Source organism: Prunus dulcis, chromosome 4 (genome assembly GCF_902201215.1).
Source record: "Prunus dulcis chromosome 4, ALMONDv2, whole genome shotgun sequence".
Classification (NCBI taxonomy): domain Eukaryota; kingdom Viridiplantae; phylum Streptophyta; class Magnoliopsida; order Rosales; family Rosaceae; genus Prunus; species Prunus dulcis.
In genome coordinates, this window is record NC_047653.1 from 12,488,005 (window position 1) to 12,507,733 (window position 19,729).

General features: G+C 38.3%; 1 pseudogene; it reads right to left on the minus strand.

Annotated features, from left to right (window-relative positions):
* Window positions 1–1,493: 1,493 nt before the first annotated feature.
* Window positions 1,494–19,729, minus strand: LOC117625384 (annotated as a pseudogene).

The following is a 19,729-nucleotide window of genomic DNA, read 5'->3' on the forward strand; positions in this document are numbered from 1 at the left end:
CTTAGAACTTTGTGATTGAGCTACTGAACCAGCTTCTAGTGACATGATTTGTACTGGTGTAAATTTTTTTAGATCTTTGCTTTGCAAGTATGAAAAGGATTGTTTATGTACTCATGTTATATAGGGAAGGGATGTCAACTTTTTAGTGGGATATCTTTTGTAATTTCAAGTGGGCTCAGACCATTTATCAGATTTAGGTCATTGTTACCCTTATCCTCTTATCGGGTCCCTACCAATCAGGAGGAGATACTTCTTTTTTTGGGTAAATACTATAAGGTGTCCCCACATCTGAAGGGTGGGATTAATCCCTGCTAGGGGATCGGCTTTCTCCTGACCACGAAGTGCTTCTAAAGGGTTTCAAACTCTTGCCATTGAGGCACTGGGTAGCTCGCCAGCTGGAGATGCAGTTTGTTGGCCATACCACGATATTGCTAAAATATGACATGACTACATTTTACAGTTTGCAGGACGAAGAGAATATCGTCAAGCAAAGTACATTTTAGTTGCATAAATTTCAGCGCGACAGAAAATTCGTCGCTCAAAGATCGTAAAAAAAGACTTTGCGCGACCAAGTTTTTTCATTGGTCGCACAAAACTGAGCGATGGTTAACCTTCATTGCATAAAAAGCTTAGGGACGACAGAATTGTTCGTCTCAAAAACCTTTGCGCGACGACAGCATGTTCGTTGCGAGTATGCAACGCGACGAATTATATTCGTCGCGCAGTTCGTGTTGCAACTAATTGCGTGACGATTTGTATTCGTCGCGCAATTCGTGTCTTAGACATTTGCACGACGATTTTTGTTGCGTGACGAAATTGTCTTTGTCGTGTATTTCTTTTTCGCTAGACGAAAGATTTCGTCGCGCAAAAATAAAAAAAATTATTTCAAATTTCGTTTTACGTTTTTTTTATTTTGTAAAAATGTGAATTGGCGCGACGAAAAGAGTTTCGTCGCGCAAAAATAAAATATATTTTATTTAATTTTAATTTTACTTTTTTTTAATTTTGTAAAAAAATAAATTTTGTTTTGTTTTTTTTCAATAAAAAATGTAATGAAGAGAAATTTTTTTAATAAAATAATATAATATATAGTACAAGATAAATTTTTATGGCTTATCAATTCTGAAACGTGCTGAAAATAAAATAAAGGAGCACGCAGAGAATTATTTTACGTGGTAAAACCCCACATCTGGGGAAAATCCACGGGACTTCTAAGTCCAACACAAATCCACTATAGAACGATGATTACAAGAATCCTATAATGAATGCATGATTATGTCATGATTTACCTAAAATCAGGTTCCGCATATCGATCAAGTCTTTCTTCGAAAATCCGGGTTTGAATGTGTTGAGCCAAAACTTCTAGTAAAAGATATTCACACCCTACATCCCGACCTATGCTAAAATCTAGGAAATGACAATACAATTTTCATACTAACACTTTCCTTTCCCTCGCAAGAAATGATGTTCACCATATCTCTTGCCAGACAATGCTACTCCACGTTGATCCTCTCCTTGTTGTTCCTCGGCAGGGTCACGTCAATAGACTCAAAAATTGCCAAGTAGTATTCTAGAGTCTCCACAAACCTATTGAAGAAAGGGGTTGTGTTTGTGTTTGACTCTTGCTCCACCAAAGTGGTCACTTTTGGAGATAGTGACTTTACCATTCTCAACAGCCCATCCCTCGGATTGTTCTCATCAACACTCTCATCTGGTGTGTGATGAAGATGCAGGGGAAAGTTCACAGCAAGAGCCTCTCCAGGCCTGACATCAAGCATGTCTTGTGTGACATCAGATGCAAAAACTGGCACTCCATTAAATTCAACTGGGATGTTAAATTTCTCTGAGATAGCTTTCAGCTGCCTCGCAGCTGCCTCCAATCCATCACCACGGTCATGAAGTGTAATCCCCGAAAGAAAATCCCTGAAGGATTCAAATTGCATGTAGCAAGTCTCTGAAAGACAAGTGCATGAAGCACGAATTTCGTACTTAATATTAATATGGATTTAGTATAAATTGCCTCAGTGAGTACATTAATTATGACATGTTGCAACACATTACAACTCCTAAAGAGTTAATAGTTGATTAAAACTCCTGAAGTGTTAATACATGGTTAAAACTCTTGAAGAGTTCAAGATAGTGTATCGACCTGAAGATCGAGCATTATGCCAACGAGATTCTTGGCCACCAATCGGCTTATATTATAAGAAAGTATTGAAGCATTTTTATATGGATTATCCGTTGAGCACTTAAATGATTTCCTAGCAGTATACTAAACCGGACATGGTATTTCCAGATAAAGCTCAGCTCCATCACCATTATGGGTTGTCAAAGCTACGACGACCACAACATTCAGAAAGATACATTCAGAAAGATGGTTTATCTTATGACTTAAAGATATTTTACCACCATCAGGAGGAGTGTGCCATCAATAAGGTCTTCACACACTGTACACTTTTTCCTTAGTCCAAGTTTTTATCCCACTGGATTTTTCTTAGCAAGGTTTTAACGAGGCATTGTCGCACGCTTGTCAATAATGTTTTATGTTACGCATGGTTGTGTACTATTTTTCCTTTCGACCAGTTTTTGTCTCACTGGGTTTTACTAGCAAAGTTTTTAATGAGGCATATTCCATGCATGGTGGACATTCAAAGGGGAGTGTTGTAAATCCTTGTTGTAAATCACCAAAGATTTATATGGATACCCATCTACCTATCATAATGTGGATGCCCATCATTGACTATCATCCCTATCATTATATCCTTACCCCACAAATTCCTACCATTATGATTGAAACCTACCATATGACTCACCACTCTATGTTATATTTTAAATTATAGTAAATAGTGTATTACATATGCCTATAAATAGGCACCAACATTAGTGAGAATGAAGCACTAGATACAAGATTAGATGAGTAGGAACTCATAGTTGAGCTCTTGAGAATTGTTCTTCCATAATTATTCTCTCTTCTTCTAAATTTCTCACCAAAATCCTCTTAATTTTATAGCAGTTGCCATGTTGATTGGATTTACGAGTTTTTGAGAGAGATGGTTGTTGGGCTTGCTATGCTGTATTATTATGTTTCGGGCCAGACAGAAACTAAACCTTAATAAAGGATATTTGTATTGTCCACTATAGCTTGATCCATATCTATTTGCAGCTTTGAAAAGTGCATCATAAATCACAATGCACTTGGATTTTTAATCATATTTTTAACCTACTTCTAATAAAGAGCTTCTAGAAAAAGCTATTATAAACTGATTAAAGCACATTGAAATTGATTTTCATTTAGTAACATCAGAAACTCCAAGCAAGCATGATTTTCTTCTTCTTGAGCACACTCTTTTGGCAATTTTTGGCAATCAAAGAATTATAGCAATTTTTGGTAATCACAGAATCACCGGTAGCCTTGCAAAACAAAAAGGCCTGCTACATTTCGTGGGCTTGGTTTTCTTTCTTTTATTATTTTTTTGGGTATGAGGTTTTCGTTCTTATTTAAACAATGATGCTGTGTTTTTCTTCTTCTTGAGCGCACTTTTTTTAACTTCTTGATCGTAGCCAATTTGTTTCCTTTTTTTTTTTTTCCTTTTTGTGTAATCTGTTTTTTTTTCCCCTTACAGATTTGGCTCTTATGATCATTATTCAGTAGCAAACTCGAGAAGGAAGAGACTACGCGATGCACGACTCGAGGTATGATCAATTATGCTTTGTTTATTTAATTGATAATTTGATATTGATTTTCATTAGATTAATTGATATTGATTTTCATTAAATTAATTGATGATTTGATATTAATTTCCATTTTAATTGATATATATATACAAACTATAGTCAATTAGTCATAGACCTAAAACCCTTATGTGCTTTACTTATATACTTATGTAACGTTACTTTAAGAGAAAATGTCTAAATCCTCTTTCGAATAATTTGGGTAGTTCAATTTTTTATATAAGAATATTAGGTTGTCAATCTTTTTTTATAAAGCTTTTAGCCTTTCAAAATTGCACCTCCACTAAAAAATTCCTGGATCCACCAGTGGTTGTGGATGCTATACTTGGTTTTTCCAGACATGTGTTTATGACATACTGTCTTTTGTCCTATGTGTGTATGAGTTTGATGTTGCCGATGGATCCTTTTGTGTTGTTTGTAATACATTTTTGGGTAGTTGTAGTGGCCATTGTGGCTATTGTATTTGTATTTCTCTCGTGGCGTAATTTATGAATGCAATATCCGTACCCAATGACGGAGGGAGCTAAGGCCCAAGGTGGGCATGTGCCCCCTCTCAAATTTTATTTTAGGCTATTGTATTATTAATATAATCATACTTTTCTAACCAAAATTTGAAGTGCCCACGCATTTCTTTCTTTGTATTTTTCTAATTTTCCTTTTCTCACTATCATTGCTACCCTTTGAAATCTCTTATTGTCGTACTTCGACTCTAAATTTTGTAGTGATAAATTACCGTTCAAATTTTCTTAGAGTGTATTTTTAATAAATTACATTTCATTTTGGTTGTTTCCTAGCATCCATGATGAGGGCGTTGACTATCACTCGGCCAATTCACTTTACATACATTTGTTATCCGATGTCCTCTTATTATCTTGTGCAAATTGTAATCCAAAGACTTGTTAATTCTTCAAGTCCACGGCCAACCCAAAAAAGAAGTTAAGTTGTTATCAAAGTCGCTATTAAATTGACTGATGTTGATCAAGAATCTTCAATTTAGAGTAGATGCAGCCAAAAGCTTGACTTGGAAAAGTCTTCAATTTAGAGTAGATGAATCTATGACAATAAATCTACAATCATTGAGAGTTCAGTATTACTCTCTCGCAATAAATCTACATCGTTTATACTTTCTGTTTGTAAGAATAATAAACATAAAGCTATGAAAATGAGAGAAAACTAGAAATGTTTTTTCTGAATAGTTCTGAAGATTTTTCACTGTATTGATTTAGAAAGCTAAACAAAGTATTTATACTCTTACCCAAGCTTAATAGTTAAGTCTTAACACTAATCGGGTCTAGACTAGTGGAAAATGGCCTTAATTTGTAGATCAGTGGTTTCGTATTCTAACTCTCATGACACATTGATTGTGTGTGTGTGTGTGTGTGTGTGTGTGTGTGTGAAAAACTCATATCCTCTTATATTTCAAGAATGACCCAAGCTTTCAGGGGGTAAAATAATATTAGCCCTTTTTTAAATTATTTTGTGGTTTCAATTTTACCCTAAAAACGTAAATAAGATAAAAATTGATAATTACGTATTTTCACACAAACCTTACCTATACCATAGGTATTTTTATTTCTATTTTGACCCAAAAATTACCTACAATAGAGTTAAAAACCTACAGTATAACTGTATAGGTATACACGTCACAAACTTACCTAAAACACAGGTGTTGTAATTGACGACACAAGGTGAGAATACTCCAAGTTTATAGAGTAGATATTAATTGAAACCCAAAAACCTATGCATTGAAGAAGCATGAATCAACATAAATTGATATGAAGGAAACATGATTTAGGGATATGTTTGATATTTGCCTTTTCTGTTCACTGGCACATGTTGTAAATATCTTAAATCTTGTGGACATAAGATTTGCATATTCGGTTTGAATACATTGGGTTAGGTTTTGCAATAAAATAAAATGTAGTAGTGTGAATATGGTTTGAATACTTTGGGTTAAGTTTTATTCTTCTCCATAAGGAGGTATATATAGGAGTTTACATGAGTGCTTTACAAGGAAATAGATACAGTAATCAATTAGGATAGTATCTCTTAATTATACAATGATTTGTCAACTATATAGAATAAGAAAGGAAATCCCTTAATTAATCAAGGAAATAAATCTCATTGATTAATTAGGAGACTCACGTCAACAAATATTTGAAAGCAAGTTGTAGTTGCTATCATATATATATGAGGTACCCCAACTCCAAGCCACCTTGTAAAAATTCAGACACAAACCCAAGGGGTATACGACGCAATACTGTTGTCGCGGTAATCTATTTTAACTAAATAGAAAATTTATTTTATAAAATAAATGTATGCTACAAGAGAAAGATTTTAAAAATAATTACAAAAATAAAAAAATAATCGAATAATGTTCCAAAATCTACATTATTGTCTGGCACATGCGGTTCAAAGGTCTGGGGGTCTACAGGGGCCAGCATCTGGTAGGGATGCTCGGGATGGACGGGCTCGGAGGTCGGCGCATCAAAATGCGGGACTGGAATGCCGGACTGTGCGAGGGACTGCAGAATGACCGACATCTGGCTCTGAAGAGTGGCCACCTGTGCAGTGACCTGACTGTTTGACTGCGCTGATGAGCGGGGTCTGGGTTCCCTCCGCCTGGCATTCCCCATCCCTCGACAATATGTCCCCGGTCTCCTCCCTAGAGTCTAATCCAATGTCTCCGTCAAGATCTGAAATCCAGCATCCTGTGGAGGATCCACAGACTCGATCGGAGTATCGGGAGGAAGTTGGGAGGCGGACTCCTGAAGAACCAACTGGCTCCTCTCCACCATCGTCGTCTGTTTAGCATAACATAAAATATAAATTCAAACATTCATATAATAAACTTTAAAGTTGAATGCGTAACATAAGAATTAAAATAAAATAATACTTACATGAAGGGACTCGGCCAACTCATTCCCAGGTCGAACATAAACGTGGCCAAAGATGTCGATCTCTGGGAATTTGGACCCCCTCTAAATTGAAGAAAAGAAGAAAAATATTAGAACGTAAAAATAAATTAAGAATAATTAAAAATTAAAAAATTAAATAAAAATTATTTTATTATTACCTGACGCCGTGCATCCATCCTATAGGAGAAGGGCCTGGAACCCGAATGATGGAGAAGAGTCTTCTTCTTCCGATTGTCCTTATTGACTTTGGCTTTATTATGTTATACAAAAAATAAAACGTATTAGTTGAAATTGAAATTAAATTAAAAAAATTAAAAAAATATTAGTAAGAAAATAAAATTAAATATAAAAAATTACCACAAAAGCGGGCGCCTGAAAATGAGCGCAGAGCCACGCCCAACTATCCTCCCGCCCCTCAAGCTCTTTCGGGCAACCCTCTTGAAGAGCGACTTGCGGATCATCGAACGCCTCAAAATGGTGGTGCAAGTCGCTCTTCCACTGCTTGCACCTCTCAGAGAAGAGTCTGTTGACGTACGCCAACGACTCTTCATCAAGGTTCTCCAAGTTGTAGTTCGTCTGCAATAAATTAATTACATACATTTAAATAATATAAATATAACGTTTGAAAGAAAAAGAATGAAAAGGCCTACATACCGACAACTGGCCGCGAACCTCATTCTTGGTCTCGTCAGGCATCACCTTCCAAGACTTCCATTGCATCGGGCAATAGCTCCGAATGACATGACCAATGTCGTGGGCCAAGGAGCTATGCAACTCCGCCTTCGGTGCAGCCCGATGTCGCTCGTCGTATCCGATGTTGATACGACTGTTGGTCACCCGGGTGACCTTCGCCGTCTTCAATTGCCGACACGGCCCTCAGATGTTCTTCTTGGCTGCAAAGAAAGATGACATGAATGTTAAATAAAAAACAAATTTAACAATCAAATACACACACACAAAAATTAAAAAACAAAAACAAGAAATAAAAAATAAAATTAACTGGATAAAAAGGAAAGCTATACTTGGCTGTGACCCCGACGCATCCGTGGATGTGGTGTCGGTGGTGCTGGCGGGCCGATGACGCCGCCTGGCGCTAACAGGCTGCGCCACTGATGACGCTGATGAGGCAGGCGCCTGGGACCCCGCAGGTCCAACTGCCAAGTGGTCCATCTGTGCTGGCGTAGTGGCAGCAGATGCTGGAGCAGTGGCAGCAGATGTCGGCTGAGTAGGGGGCTCCGAAATCTGCGTGAGCGTCACCGCCCTACGACGTCTAATCAGGTCTGACATCTGCACAATTTCATTAATACACAAACAAATTAATAAAATATACGAATATCCGATGTTGATATAATTTTATTTAGATTATTGACCTAGGGTTTGCGAGTTCGAAGTATCCGGGACTCCGATCCATGATCCGTCGAATCCTAGCCGATCCAAGAAATACAACCTACACCATACGTGAGTTTGAGTTCGATCCAACGGTCCGAACATAACAACCCCGGAAATCGCACAATAGGCAAAATCCATTCGAGACTCAAACGGTAACCAAATTCCAATCCGAAAACACCTATGCGCTCGTGACAACTAGAGGATTGCACTATGACCTAATTCAGGTGGCTACAGTGAGCCACGCGCCGCCCCACGCGCCGCCCCACGCGGGTGTCCAAAGCGATACCAATCGCCGAAAAATTCTTAAAACTAAGGGCCAAGGTTCCTACCCTAGGTTCAAAACATCAATTGGAGCCACTTTTGTTCTCGGACATACCCCGAAAAATGGCCGGAAGTGGCCGGAATTGAAAATCAAAAATCGGCCGAAACTTAGGGTTTCAAATTAACTGCCCTATTGCAACAATTTCAGAAATCCTACCCAACCATCAGCTAAAGCATCAAAAATAGGACAAAAACCATACCTCAGGTGTCAGATTTGGTCGCCGGAGGAGAGAGAACGACGGCGGCGCAGATTCGGTGAAAACCGAAGAAATTGTGGCGGTTGGCTCGACGGTGACGGTGGGGAAGCTCAGGGGTACCACCGTTGTGGCGGCGCGGTCCAAATCCACCGGGGTAGGAGGCTGCGCTGACGGCGGGGAGAGAGACGGCGAATGAGGAATTTTCAGAAATCTGGGGAAGAAGGAGGCCATCGCGTGGTTTCTGAAATTTTATTCGTTTTTGAGCGACGAAGTAAACAAAACGTCGTGCAAGAAATTTTAAATGACTATTGCGCGACGAAACATATGTGTGTTCCGTGGCGCAATGTCTCTAATCCGCCAAAATTTGGTAAAAGGGTAGTTTTTGTGCGACGCATAACATAGTTTGTCGTCGCGCAATGTTGGCAGTCCGCCAAAATTTTGGGATTTAGGGTTTAGCGGGAGAGATTGAAACCTTGCGTGACGCATTACATTGTATTTCGTCGCGCAATGTTGCCAATCCGCCAGAATTTGGGACTTAGGGTTTAGCGGGAGAGATTGAAAACTTGCGCGACGCATGACTTTGCGTTTCGTCGCGCAATGTTGCCAATCCGCCAGAATTTGGGACTTAGGGTTTAGCGGAAGAGATTGAAAACTTGCGCGACGCACTACAGTGTATTTGTGGCGCAATGTTGCCAATACGCCAGAATTTGGGACTTAGGGTTTAGCGGAAGAGATTGAAAAATTGCGCGACGCACTACACTGTATTTCGTCGCGCAATGTTGCCAATACGCCAGAATTTGGGACTTAGGGTTTAGCGGGAGAGATTGAAACTTTGCGCGACGCATGCACTTTATGTTTCATCTCGCAAAGTTGCCAGTCCATCAGAACTTGGGGCCTAGTGTTTAGCGGGCAAGAACTTGCGCGACGCATACGTCGAGCGTCGCGCAAAAACTCTCAAAAAAATGTATACTAAGTGTCCAAGGAGGAAGAGGGTGAGATGAGAAAGGGCTGGCTGAGATTGCGCGACGAGTACGCACAGCGTCGCGTAAAAACTCGCTAAAAATTTTCACTAAGTGTCCAAGGAGGAAGAGGGCGAAGGGTGAAAGGTCTGGCTGATATTGCGCGACGAAGGGAATTGTTTCGTAGCGCAAGACTGTTCCCTGCAAGCTATATGCGACCAAATAAACTTTGTCGCGCACTGTTGTAATAACGGCAACATTTTCGGTTTTATTGTGGAGAGATTGCGCAACGAATATGAGAAACGTCGCGCAAGCCAGCTTTCTGTGAACGTGAAAAATTTTGTGACTAAGTGTTGAAGGAGGAGGGGTGACATGATTGCGCGACGACGAGTCCTTTCTTCGTCGCGCAAGACCGTTCTCTTCAGGCTTGGTGCGACCAATGACACCTTTTCGTCGCGCAAACCCTATACACTAAACCCTAAACCCTAAACCACAGAAACCCTAAACCCGAAACTAGTTTTCATGATCCAACCGGCAAACTTGTTTTTTTATACTTCGAGATTGTATATGCCGAAAATCGAAAAAAACAAACATTAAAATATCAAGTAACGGGACGAAACTTGTCGACGGTTCTAAATGAAAAGTCATGATTTAATGGTTATTTTAGCTCTGATTTGTATGATTTTTTACAGCTACTTTTCTTGACCCTATATGAATACAATTACTGAATTTGATCTTCAATTTCAGATGTTTACACTAGGGTGATACGACATAATGTTATGTTATATTTAACGAAAGTATAAGTAAACTATTCATTGTTGGTGAATATATGGTTTTGATGGCAAACGCATTCTACGAAAGTAGTTTCAGCAATCCAGCCGTCAAACTTGTTTATTTGTACTTTGAGATCTTAGACCCCAAAAAGCGGAAAAATAAAACATTCAGAGATCAAGTAACAGGACAAAACTTTTGAACGGTTATAAATGAAAACTCATGATTTAACGGTTATTTTAACTCCGATTTTGATGAATTTTTACACCTACACTCCATGACCCTATATGAATACAATGAACTAACTCGATCGTCAATTTCAAATATATATATATATATATATGTGTATATATAATATATATTCTAAAATAATATATATTTGCGAGACGAAGAAATTTTGATCGTCGCGCAAACTTTCATCGCGTGACGGAAGACACTTTGTCGCGCAATTATTTAACTTCACGCGACTAGTGTATTTTGGGTCGCGCAAACTTTGCACGACGAGGTTTTCTTCGTCGCGCAAAAATTGCACGACGATGTGCACTTCGTCGCACAAGGGTTTTCAGTTTTGAAAAATGTTTATTGTCAATAATTTTCAAACTTTGTATAAAAATGTTTGGATATATTTATTTATCAATGTTTTATAACAAATTTTGTATCATTTTCATTTTGTAAATGTGTTTTGTCAAAAAAAAATTAAAATTTGTTATTAAAAGGGTTTGGATATATTGATTTACCAATGTTTTATAACTAAATTTATTTGAATAATGTTTCAGTTGTCCACATATATAAGGTTTGGATATAACAACTACATATATTCAAACATTTGTATTACACAAAGTCTGTACACAAACATAATAAAATTACAAAAAATTTAATTATTCATCATCTGAACTATAATAACTTTCGTTATCGTCGCTATCATCACTTTCGGTCTCCCAATCCTCCTCCTCCTCCTCGTCTACTATAACTACATCATCTTCGCTGCTCGGGCCCACTGCAACATCGAATCTTGGAAGATCCCCGAGGTCAATTGTAATTGACTGAATCGGTATTTCGATTGAAGACACTCCTTGGATTTGAAACGGTTCTTGTATAACATGTGTATCTCAAAGTGTTTCCGCATCATTTTCCATTGATGATTCTAAACGTTGGTCAGCCACATTGTCGACGCCGTTGTCAGTTAGGTCTAGTTCTGGTATAGCATACACGTTCCTATGATCCATCTTCTGAACAACTTTCCAACTGCTCCCGGCTTTAGGGTCATCTAGATACACAATTTGTGTTGCCATGTTCGCCAAAATGTAAGGGTCGTCATCATACCAAGTTCTGTTAATGTTCACAGATAGTAAGCCATGGTCGATTTTAACACTTCCCCGCCTATTTGGGTTGCTATCAAACCATCGACACTTAAACATGATCACTTGGTATCGATCTTTGTAAAGCAATTGAACGACATTTGTGAGTTTGCCATAGAAATCAATGTTCGTACTTTCGCCTCCACCTGGGACATGGACACCGCTGTTTTGCTTACACAACTTGTCATCTCGTGCAGCCCCCAAAAATTTAACGCCGTTAATATAACAACCCGAAAACAATTCAGCGCGAATCGGGCCGAAGGCCAAGTTATATAACTCATCATTGTAAGTGGGGGAATTCGATGATTTCAACTTATTCACCTAATATAATAGAAAACCATTCACATGTTAGTCTGATAAAATTAAATACTAAAATTTATATTTGTCAAATACAAAACACTTATAACTTACAGATTCCAAAAACCATTGTGGAAACAATTCACGTTGTTTTTGGGCAACTAAATGTGATGGATGTTCTCGCTTCATCATCTCTTCATGCTCATCTAAGTATGCCATTATCTCATCACAATTGTTCAGTACGAACCAATGCGCTACTTCCATGTCATTTGTAGAAAAAGACTCTCCTCGTCCAGGATCTCCAAAGGGCCGTGCGCTTTGGGCAAAAACAGAAAGTTTTTCCTTTCTCATACCTCCGTCGTTATTACGCTGAGGACGATTGAAAGTCGTCTCCACATCTTTTAAATACATTCCACAGAAAGTAAGCGACTCATATTGAACCCAAGCCTCTATAATTGATCCTTCGGGCTTCGCCTTGTTGCGTACACTTTTTTTCAGCTCTCCGAGAAGCCTGTCAAAATAAAAAGATATGATACAAATTAGCAAGCCTGTGATAATGATGCATACACAAATTAACAAACCTGTGATAATGATGCATACACAAACGAAAAGAATTATATACCTTTCTATTGGATACATCCAGCGATAGTTGACAGGACCAGCAAGCAATGCCTCTTATGGCAAGTGAACCATCACGTGCATCATACTTGTGAAGAAAGCTGGAGGAAATATCATCTCAAACTTGCATAGGACTTGGACAATGTCATGGCGCAACTGCAATATGTCTGTCTTTCGCAATGTTTTTGCCGTCAGTTGGGAAAAAAAATCTGGACAACAACATGATTGGCTTCACAACATCTTCCGGCAATAGATGTCGAATACCCACAAGAAGTAGGCGTTGCATAAACACATGGCAGTCATGGCTCTTCAGTCCAGTAAATTTACCCCCGTCAACATTCACTCAACGTGCGATATTAGAAGCATACCCATCAGGAAACTTTACAGACGATACAAACTTTAGAAACTCTTTTTTTGTCATTCGGTTTCATAGAAAAGAATGCAAGATCCCTTCTAGCTTTATCACTGTCCCTGTTCATCCATAAACCCCTTCGTATGCCCATTCTTTCCAAATCAAGACGGGCTTTGATTGTGTCCTTTGTCTTGCCCTCGATATCTAGAATCGTGCCCACCAATGTGTCAAATACATTTTTTTTCAACATGCATCACATCTAGATTGTGCCTCAATTTGAGTTTCGACCAATATGGGAGCTCAAAAAACATAGGCTTGTGAGTCCAGTTCATATGTGTAGAAGGTCTGGTCCGACTAACTGTTTTTCCGAACGGAGCAAAATCCAAACGGTTAAGCTGTTCCAAGATCTCATCACCGGACCATTCTCTTGGTCTGAGGCGACGCTCTGTGTTCCCGTCGAACTCTTTATCTTTTTCCCGCCACTCGTGGTCCCATGGCAACCATCTCCGATGACCAAGGTAACAAACTTTTCCCGCGTGCCAACCAGAAGTTACATCTTCCTTGCATACAGGACATGCCATATAACCCTTTGTGCTCCACCCAGAAACCATTGCATATGCTGGAAAATCATTCACAGTCCACATAACTGCTGCCCGCAAAGTGAACATCCTCCCAGTTGATTTATCGTACGTGCGAACACCGCTTGTCCATAAATCCTTCAGCTCATCAACCAGAGGCCTTAAGTACACATCAATTGACCTGCCAGGATCCTCAGTTACCAAAACAGTCATCATCATGTATTCTTTTTTCATGCATTTCCAAGGCGGCAAATTATATGGGAATACGAAAATCGGCCAAGTGCTGTGGTGTTGGTTTAGAACCCCATACGAATTGAATCCATCAGTGGCAAGTCCTAATCTCACATTTCGGGGATCAGCAGCAAACTCGGGGAACGTTCGATCGAACTCTTTCCATGCCTCCCCATCTGCAGGATGCCGCATTACATCATCGTCTACCCGTTTTTCCTTATGCCATCTCATGTCTGTTGCAGTATGCGTCGATATATACAATCGCTGCAACCTAGGTTTCAGGGGCAGATAACGCATCACTTTTTGTGGGATCTTAGTCGTTCTATTCTGAGATGTCATTTTGAACCTCGACTCATTGCATATAAGGCATGTATCCAACGTTTCATGCTCCTTGTAGAATAACATGCAATTATTTTTGCAAGCATGAATTTTTTCATAACCCAATCCAAGACCATTCAACACCTTCTGCGCGTGTTTATGATCTTTCGGCAAACAATTGTCCGTCGGAAGCATTCTCTTGAAAACCCCCAAAAAGTAATCAAAACACAGGTTCGACATACGATACTTTATTTTTCCGTGCATTAGCTCTACAATGGCCGTGAGAACGGAAAAGCTCTCGCACCCCGGGTATAACTCTTGGTTTGCATTTTTTAACAGTTTTTCATATTGTTCAAACTCCGCACTATCTATTGGTGTTGGCACGTCATCTTCCCTTTCGTGATTGATGTTGGTCGATGCAAATGGAAAAACATCCTCTATAATATCCATGACTTGATCATTAGGATCCACAATAGGTTCAACATTGTCCATTCTTGTGGCATTTGAAGACGAAGCATGGTCTAATTGTTCCCCATGAAGGTTCCAAATGCTATATGTCTCAATCATTCCATTCCTTACTAAATGAAATCCAACATTTTCAATTGTCTCCCACAACGTGTTATTACACCTCCTACAAGGACATCGGATTCTAGTTGCACCCGGGTTGTATCTACGTGCAAACTCAATAAAATCCTCGATTCCATCCAAGTATTCGTCTGAGCATCTATTCCGGTTATGTATCCACCTTCTGCTCATAATTCCTGAAACCATAATCACAACATAACAATCACAACAACTTCATACGAAGTTATAATGTCACCTTATGCCTCCTGTAAGGGCCCTATCCCATTCGGGAATGCATAGTCCTGTCACGTAACCTACGGCTACATGAGATTAGATTTCGACATGGATGAATTTCGGCAGCATCTCGATACAGTTCTTGAGGTGGGCATAGGTATAAATACCTACGTACCACCCGAAGAACGTACCGAGATGACACCGAAATCTCCACAATCAAAACCTAATCCTGTAGCCGTGGATTACGTGACAACACTATGCATTACCAAACTGTCCAAATAGTGGGACAATTCAAGAATTAATTGGACCGCAGTCATGCTTTACACATCCATGTACAAAATCCAACTAATCTCGAACGGGAAACTAAATGTTACTAAACATACAAATAAAAGTACGAAGTTAATTTCAATTAACTTCGTACATCACAACACATTGTGCTACATCACACACAATTTAACAACATAATATAAATATAACTTCAAAAAAAAAAATGTACACATAACAAACTAACTTTAACATTTTTAATATATAAAACGAATAAAATACCTTCTCAATCGTTCTCCACCAATCGCTAATTACAAATATCCCTAACGAGAACAAAATTAATAGCGTTAGTACGAATTTACATTAATACTTAAAAAGTAACGACAACAAATACTTACCCGATGAACGTACTGAATTTTCAGCAGAGACAGCGGCAGAGAGGTTCAGAGAGAGGCAGCGGCAGAGAGGTTGAGAGAGAGGCAGAGTTCTGATATGAAGAAGAACGACTTTGCGCTACGAAGAACATAGTTCGTCGCGCAAATTACCGTCGCCCAAAACCATTTTTTTGTCGCCCAAATCGAGTTTTTTCGCCGCGTAAAAACTTGTCGACAAAAAAACTTTTGCGCGACGTATGACGTTTGCGTCGCACAAGATTTCGTCGCGCAAATTCTTGTCCTCGTCGCCCAAAAACAAAATTCCGTCGCGTAACAAATATTTTTCGTCGCGCAAGAATGTACCGACATCTCTTTTACGCGACGACATATGTTTCGTCGCGCAAACTAAAATATCCCCCTCAATTATTTTGGCGCCAAATTAAAAATATCCTTCGTTTTCTTACGCGACGATAAATTGTTTCGTCGCGCTAAGTTTTCTTTTGCGACGAAAACTGTCGTCGCAAGAGTTTTCGCAGCCAAATCACCTCGCTTTTACCCGACGAAGTATTTCATCGTCGCACTATGTTTTCTTACGCGACGATTGCTCTCGCCGCGCAAGTATTTGGCGCCAAGAGAATACCCGGGTTTTTTTTTCCCCTTTGCGCGGCGAAATTGTTTATATGTCGCCCTAATATGTTTTGCGCTTCGAAAACTTTGGTCGCGCAAGTTTTAAATTTTTTGCGCGACGAGAAATTTTTTTCGTCGCTTTATTGCGTTTTGCGCGACGAACATATATTCGTCGCGCAAACTTCTGTCGCGTAAATAGTAAAACATAGTAGTGTGTGAAGCCATCATCTTTTTTGTAGAGGAGATTCGTCGCGCAAACTTCTGTCGCGCAAATAGTAAAACATAGTAGTGTGTGAAGCCATCATCTTTTTTGTAGAGGAGATCCACCACTCTTGTTGAATTAAGAACAATTACAAGGATAGGCATTGGCACAGAGGTTGGTCTGAGGAACTCCTCGTTGATATCTTTCCACGAATCCACAATCTGTTTGTTGAAGGCATCAATTATTTCCTGCTCATCTGACACCTCATATTGCTTCCTGTAACAATCAATGGCAGAAGCAACATGCCCTCACTCTTTCTCAAACTGCAAAAATATAATCCAAAATCCAATAACAATAAGAATCTAAAATATTTAATTATTTAGTTGGTTATACATAGCGCATCCATAATTGTAAGAGAAGTCTTTACTAAATTGAATTGAAGTTCCAACTTCTAACTTTTCAAGTAGAATTGAAGTTCTAATAATGACATTCTAATAACATTTTTCTTCTCATAATTCATTTCTAGTGACATTTTTCATGTAGAATTGAAGTTCCAACTTCAAACTTCAAATGAGGATGAAATATAAGAACCGAAAAGTGGACAATGAGAAGCCGGGGAAAAATATTTGGTGTGAGCAAACATTTTTGGCGGAAAAAAGTACAGAAAAAAACTTACAAAATTTTACGGAAGGACCAAAGCAGAAGCATTACTAAATATGTGAGGACTATAAAATTTAGTAACTGTTGAGAGACCAAAGTGAGAATCATGTAATAGTGAACTACAATAGCTGCTTTGTACCTTGCTTGAAACAATGTCATCCATGAGCCTAATAATGGTATTGGAAGCTCTGAGAATTTTAGGGTCATTCAACGACCACTCAAAGGACTCCTTGGTTACAGTGTGTCCAGTGCCAAGTAAAGATATAGTTGTAAGCGTGGTGTTACCAGCAGATGCTGTAGCACGCATATATTCCTCCATGCTGGGGATGTATCCTTCGTGGAACCATTTGGCCTCATCAAAGTAAGCTTTGGCTGCATTTTTCCACTGCATATATGGGACATAAATAATACGTAAATTAATTAAAATAGTGAAAAGTAAATTAATTAAAATAGTGAAAAGTAAATTAAGCTGTGTGTTTAATTGGTTAATTATTACATACTGCTTCTTTTGCATAGTAAGCTCCGTATGCTCTTCCTTCCTTCACCATCTCCTCCTCAATTTCATTGAAAACATTCAAAAGCGTACGGTAGAATATTTGCACCTACTCTGGCAGTTCATCCATGCAATTGACATCCCATCTGTAAATTGCACACACCATATTCATCTGAAGCATATCTGCCAAGCAAAATTAAAATTTGGTTTGGTTTGGTTTTAGATCTATGTCCAAAAAGATTAGCCGTCATTGGGTTTAGTCCACAAGTTTTTGGTTGTAGAAGTAGGTCTTTTGACATTTATTACTTTTTTTGTTGTGTCGATTTTACCTTTTGAGGTAAATAAGGAAAACACATTGAAAATCTAAATTTAATGAATTATTTCATTGTAATTGAATTCCAGAATTTAAATTTTGAATTCTTTCCTTGATAATATTCCTGATATATGGATAAAATACAATTTAATCGATAAAAAGTAAAGACCTACATATTTTACCAATCTATCAGACAAGCACACACATTAAATTATGTACATAACATACATGTAAATAATGTTATTATTAGCAATGAAAAAAACTTAGTGATAAATCGCGTTACCTATAAGTGAAGAACATAAATTAGAAGACTACCTATAAGTCAGATACAAAAAATAGACAAATAAAATTGTATACTAAAAAAAAAAGGTACATAAAATACTATTACACATTGTCGAAAATATGAAAAAACATATATATACATATGCAACAGGCAACATGCCATATGACATAAATGATTATTACCCGATTCAAGTCATAAAGGGCAACATTGGAATAAAAAATAATTTTAAAAATAAAAAATAAAAAAATTACACCAGAAAATATTTAAAAAGGAATGTAATTTTATGTGGCACAAAAATCAAAGGACTTAGATCAAAATCACCAAAAAATCCGAAGATTAAACTCTACTCCTCAATAGAAATTTAGATATAAATAAATTTTTCTATTTTATTTACTTATAAAAATTCATCCAACCTTTGAACTGCTTCCGTAAAGATCTCGAGTTCTTCAAATGTACCGAATGCATCGTACATATCATCCATTACTGTTATCAGGGCAACCACTTTCGTGAGAATGTTTCTTCCAACGAGGTATTGAGGCTCAAAATAGACCCCCACAACCCAGAAGTATAACTCCACAATTCTGTCTCTTGCAAAAGGCAGCTTCCTTTTGAAGTCTACTTCTTTCCACCGCCTAATTCATTGCTAATATTAGTTAATGAATTACTAACTTAATTACATGTGCTAATCTCTCAAAATTAAAAGATAACCTACCTAATAATCTCACTGAGCTCCTGTTTGTGGAAAGACTGAACAAGATTGAAATCTGACTTGACAAGTTTTAATAGAGCTTCATTATGTGAAGCTCCATCTTGGTAGATGGACATGAACCGACGGGCGCATAACCTCTCTAGGCTCTTTCGGAGCGGTCTCTCTAGGGCTTGAGCTTTTTGTTCTGCCAGTTGATAGCTTACATGGGTTGTTGCCGACTCCAGATGTTTTGTCGTGAAAACAAGAGCCTTTTCTAGTATATCTTCTCCATGCACCCTCAGATGTGTTGCTTCATAAAAGCTTAGCATTCCCGGCACATCAGCGATTAGGCTTTCCTTGAAGCCTCCATTTTTACTATCTTTGAACTTGTTGAATATTCCTGCTCGATTGTAGCAAATGGACACATAACACATAAATATTAAGAAATAATTTTGGCCAAATTCAATCTCGTTAGATTAATTTCTCTAATAACTTACTACATGAAGCATTATGTCCATGTTGTCTTAGTAGCCGAAAACCAAGGGAAACATTGTATAGGTCACCATCACCATCATCATCATGGAAATGATTTGCAGCATATATATATGTTCCAGTGCTTCTTCTATTTCCTTTGTTGGATTGCATCAATTAGCTTCATCTGATTTGAAAAATCATTTCGACTGGTTGTGAACACTTCCCTCCTCACTGCTAGTTTTAGTCCATCAACTTCGTCTTCCTTATGGGCATAATTTATCTGTACGTTAAATGGGCAAAATACATGTCAAATTTCTTTTGGAACAAAAAAAAAAAAAAAACATGCATTTAGTTATTGAAACAGTGTGTAGGATATATAAATTACAATGTCTTCAGAATCAAAATTGATAAACTGATCCCCCCAAATGCTCGGTTGGTAGTTTGCTGTCCGTCGAACAATTTGATCAGGCTTAGGATTTTTTGATTGAGATGCTGAACCAGCTTCTTGCGACAT